Below are 5,656 nucleotides of genomic sequence, written 5' to 3'. Positions count from 1 at the left end.
CCTTTTATTCGCCGATTAACAGCTGTTTGAGCAGGATCTCCCCAAACCTCTCCCTGCCACGGCCCCAAAATTACCCCCGTGGAATTTTTTTGTTTGGGGGGGGGGGAGGCTCACCCGTTCTTCGTTACCCTCGTTATTCCTCCTCATTTTCACTGCCTCCTCTTTTTTCCCAAGCCTGGCTGCGCTGGGGAGGGAAACTGAGGCGGGAAGGATGGGGGGGGAACGCTGAGTGACAAAATTATTCCCCCCCACCCCCCCCTCGGCAGGGGGGGAATCCCGCTATTACCATCCCCCCCTGGGAGCCCCCCAGCCGGGTGCTGGGCCAGAAAATGCAGCTTTTTGGATGTTTGCAGAGGTTGTGGGGATGCAGGTGGAGAGGGGAGAAGGAGTTGCCCGGGGAGGGGGCAAAAGGGGGATATAAACTGGATGCTGTGGGGGTGGAGGGGGGGGTGGTTTAGGGGGTGACACTGAGATGCTGTAGGGGATGATACTGGGATGCCTTAAGGAATGATGCTGGGATGCTTTAAGGAATCCCCCCCCCCCCCCCCTCGGCAGGGGGGGAATCCCGCTATTACCATCCCCCCCTGGGAGCCCCCCAGCCGGGTGCTGGGCCAGAAAATGCAGCTTTTTGGATGTTTGCAGAGGTTGTGGGGATGCAGGTGGAGAGGGGAGAAGGAGTTGCCCGGGGAGGGGGCAAAAGGGGGATATAAACTGGATGCTGTGGGGGTGGAGGGGGGGGTGGTTTAGGGGGTGACACTGAGATGCTGTAGGGGATGATACTGGGATGCCTTAAGGAATGATGCTGGGATGCTTTAAGGAATGATACTGGGATGCTTCAGGGAATGACGGTGGGATGCTGGAGGGGACGATGGTGGGATATTTCAGGGAATCATGGTGGGATATTTCAGGGGACAATGGTGGGATACTGGAGGGGACAATGGTGGGATACTGGAGGGGATGATGGTGGGATGCTTCAGGGAATGACTCTGGGATACTGGAGGGGACGATGGTGGGATGCTGGAGGGGACGATAGTGGGATGCTTCAGGGAATGATGGTGGGATGATGGTGGGATGCTTCAGGGAATGACTCTGGGATGCTGGAGGGGATGATGGTGGGATATTTCAGGGAATACCACTGTGGCGCTTTATGGAATGATACTGGGTTGTTTCAGGGGAGTGCACTGGGATGCTTCAGGGGATGATGGTGGGATGCTTTAAGGATGCTGGGATGTTTTAGGGGATTCTGTGAGGATTCTCTAGGGGATGATGCTGGGAGGCATGAATGGATGCCAGGATGTTATTAGAGATACCAGTGGGATGCTCTAGGGGAGGAAATTGGGATGTTTTAGGGGAGCATACCGGAATTCTTCAGAGGATGCCAGTGGGATGCTTTAGGGGATGATGCCTGGATGTATTAGAGGATGATCCTGGGAAGATTCTGTGGAGCATACTGGGATGTGTTAGGGGATGACAGTGAGATGCTTTAGGGGATGATGCCAGGGTGCACCAAGGGGACAATGCTGGGATCTTTCAGGGGATGATGCTGGGATGCTTTAGGGTCCTGAAAGAGCTGGCAGATGAAGTTGCTAAGCCCCTCCCCATCATATTTGAGAAATCGTGGCAGTCTGGTGAAGTTCCCACTGATTGGAAAAAAGGGAACATAACTCCGATATTCAAAAAAGGAAACAAAGCAGACCCGGGGAACTACAGGCCGGTCAGTCTCACCTCTGTGCCTGGCAAGATCACGGAGCAGATCCTCCTGAAATCTCTGCTAAGGCACATGGAAAATAAGGAGGTGATTTGAGACAGCCAACATGGCTTCACCAAGGGCAAATCATGCCTGACAAATTTGGTGGCCTTTTACAATACTGCCACAGACTTGGGCAGAGCAACTGACGTCATCTACCTGGACTTATGCAAAGCATTTGACACTGTCCCACATGACATCCTGGTCTCAAAATTGGAAACTCATGGATTCGATGGATGGACCACTCGGTGGATAAGGAGCTGGCTGGACGGCCGCACCCAAAGGGTGGCAGTCAACGGCTCAATGTCCAGGAGGCGGCCAGTAACAAGCGGTGTTCCGCAGGGGTCGGTATTGGGACCAGTACTATTGAACATCTTTGTTGGAGACATGGACAGTGGGATAGAGTGCACCCTCAGCAAGTTTGCTGATGACACCAAACTTGGTGGCGCAGTTGACACGCTGGAGGGAAGGGATGCCATCCAAAGGGACCTGGAGAGGCTGGAGAGGTGGGCTCGTGCAAATTGCATGAGGTTCAACCAAGCCAAGTGCAGGGTCCTGCACCTGGGACGTGGCAACCCCAGGCACAAATCCAGGTTGGGTGGAGAATGGCTGGAGAGCAGCCCTGAGGAGAAGGACTTGGGAGTGCTTATGGACAAGAAGCTCAACACGAGCCGGCAGTGTGCGCTGGTGGCCCAGAGAGCCAACCATATCCTGGGCTGCATCAGGAGAAGTGTGGCCAGCAGGTCTCGGGAGGTGATTCTGCCCCTCTGCTCTGCGCTCATGAGACCCCACCTGGAGCACTGTGTCCAGCTTTGGAGTCCTCAACACAGAAAGGACATGGACCGGCTGGAGCAGGTCCAGAGGAGGGCCACGAAGATGATCAGAGGGATGGAGCACCTCTCCTATGAAGACAGGCTGAGGGAGCTGGGATTGTTCAGCCTGGAGAAGAGGAGGCTCTGGGGAGACCTTATAGCGGCCTTTCAATACCTGAAGGGTGTCTATAGAAGAGCTGGAGAAGGACTCTTTGCCAGGAAGTGTAATGATAGGGCAAGGGGAAACGGTTTTAAATTGGAAGAAAAAAGATTCAGATTAGATATCAGGAAGAATTTTTTTTACTCTGAGGGTGGTGAGACACTGGAACAGGTTGCCCAGGGAAGTTGTGGATGCCCCATCCCTGGAGGGGTTCAAGGCCAGGCTGGATGTGGCCTTGAGCAACCTGGTCTGGTGGGAGGTGTCCCTGCCCAGGGCAGGGGGGTTGGAACTAGATGATCTTTGAGGTCCCTTCCAACCCAAACCATTCTATGATTCTATGATTCTATGATGGTAGGACGAATTAGGGGATGGTGCTGGGATACTGGAGGGGTTGATGCCGTGATGCTTTAGGGGATGGTGCTGGGATGATTTAGGGAATGGCACTGAGATGCTGGAGGGGTTGATGCCATGATGCTTTAGGGGATGGTGCTGAGATGCTTTAGGGGATGGTGCTGAGATGCTTTAGAGGCTGATGCCAGGATGTGCTGAGGGATAACAGCGGGATGTTTTGAGGAGCGCACTGGCATGCTTCAGGGGATGATGTTGAGATGCTTCAGGGGATGATGTTGAGATGCTTCAGGGGATGGTGCTGAGATGCTTCAGGGGACGATGCTGAGATGCTTTAGGGCACGGTGCCAGCTGCTTTAGGTGAGCAGATTGGGCTGCTGAGGGGGGTGACCCGGGGGTGCCGTGGAGGACGGGTGTCAGTCTGTCTTTCCTCCGTGTCTGGCAGACGCAGGAGGCCGGTGGGTTGAGGTCCCCTCTTGGGGCATCCCAGCCTACCTCATTACCGTTGTCCTCGGGAAACCAGAGCCCATGTGTTCGGGCCCAGCGACTCTCGGGGTATATTAACATCCCATTTCCACCTCTTTAATCTAGAGTTTGTCGAGATCATTTATCAGCCCAGCCTCCCTCCAGGGCCGGGGGAAGCCAGGCAGAGCTCGGCAGCTGGGGCACGGTGAGAGGCGAGGGATGCTCATCCCCGAAGGAAGCCGGCTCCGGGTTTAACAGGTAGTGGCTCATGTGCGAATGGCCAGTTTGGGACCGGCGCATCATTGGGAAAGGCTCTATCAAAGCTGGGCTTAATTGGGTGGAAGGCTTGTTTGCATGGCCACTAATGGGGGATCAGAGGGCCGGGGACCCGGTGCTGACGGCCCTACAAAGGCAGGCAATTACTTGCTTGTCTGCATTATGTATTAACCCATCTGGGGCCGGGATATTGGCTTTGAAAGGGAGACAAAGGCGGAGGCGTGACGCTCGTCCCCCCGCCGCATCACCCGCCTGCGTCCCCTTTGTGCAGATGGACCCGGGCTGCGGACGCCGGATGCATCCCCGAGGATGCTGGTGGGGACCAGGGCATCGCCTCACTCAGCGTCCCTGCACCCTCCGCCGGGCTGCACCCAGCAGCCCCGCTCACCCTCCAGCCCTCACCACCCCTGCCATAACAAACTTGTTAAGAGCTTTGGCTTTAATTAGCCCACCATCATGCACAATAAGTTTATACTTTTTGGTGGTGTATTTTGGAGATGGGAGGTTAATTATGAATGGGTCGGTAAATTGCAGTAAACATTAGTCTAGATCTAATGACTTGTCTGCTTGGCTTTTGGGCTAATTGTTAATTATTTTTGTGGAATCAGAAGGTTGGCTCAAGTGAGGGAGCGCTGGGGAACAGAGGGTTTTTTCCCCGAGCGGCTTGTCCCACTGTCTGTACGTTCCTGGGGAGCTGAGGATGGCTACAACTCATTGCACGAGTGAGGCCTGGCAGAGAATAGCCACAACTCATTGCACATGTGAGCCCCAGCTGAGAACAATCACCACTCGTTGCACTCTAGGTCCTGGCTGAGAACAGCCACAATTCATTTCACGGATGAGCCCCATGGAGAAACAACCGCAACGCACTGCTCAAAGCGACACACTGTGGGGCAGCTGAGAACAGGCCCAGCTCTCTACAGGAATGACTCTGGGTGGTGTTCGAGAGGTTGTGGGAGGGGGGATCCCTGAGCCTCCCACCACCATGTCATTAGCGAGCGGTCAAATGGCCCTGATGAGGACGCGGGGCTGCATCGCAATCAGCTGCTCTGGAGGAATAATGAATTTTTCAATCCCTAATTAACCGATAACCTCATTTGCATTCCTCCCACCCCCCACTTCCCCCTGCTAACGGCCAGCTCCTCTAATTGGGTCCTGATTAGCTCTTGGGCAAGGGGGTCCGTTACAGCTTTGGGGGGGCTCGGGGACAGGGGGAAGGGGCTGCTGGGCCTCCGGGATGTGGGGACACAGGGACCCAGCCGTGGGGACACGCAGGTAGAGCTGGCAGCTGGCTTTGGGGACACTGGCAGTGGGGACATCCCTTTGGGGACACACCAGCAGCAGGGACGACTCTGTGGGGGCCTGCTTTGGGGACACATGGCCAGGCAGTGGGGACATCCCTTTGGGGACACAATGGCAATAGGCACAGCACTTGGGGGATGTGGTCACAGCAGGGACACCTCTTTGGGGACACGCCAGCGGTGGGGACAAGCCTTTGGGGACACACCGCAGAGCTGGAATTGGGGACATCCCTTTGGGGACACGCCAGCAGCAGGGACATCCCTCTGGGGACATGCTGGCAGCAGGGGGGACCTGGACCCCAGTGGGGACACTGCCAGGGCTGGCATTGAGGATGTCTATTTGGGGACACACCAGCAGTGGGTACATCCCTTTGGGGACACAATGGCAATAGGCACAGCGCTTGGGGGATGTGGTGGCAGCAGGGACACCCCTCTGGGGACACGCCAGCGGTGGGGACACCCTTGTGGGGACACTCCTGTGGGGACACTGGCGGGACTGGCGTTGGGGACAGCCGCCGGTGACAAAGACCCTGCTCTCCCCTCGCCC

This window comes from Calidris pugnax, unplaced genomic scaffold (assembly GCF_001431845.1).
Source record: "Calidris pugnax isolate Ruff unplaced genomic scaffold, ASM143184v1 scaffold269, whole genome shotgun sequence".
NCBI lineage: Eukaryota > Metazoa > Chordata > Aves > Charadriiformes > Scolopacidae > Calidris > Calidris pugnax.
This window is presented reverse-complemented; position numbering follows the sequence as displayed.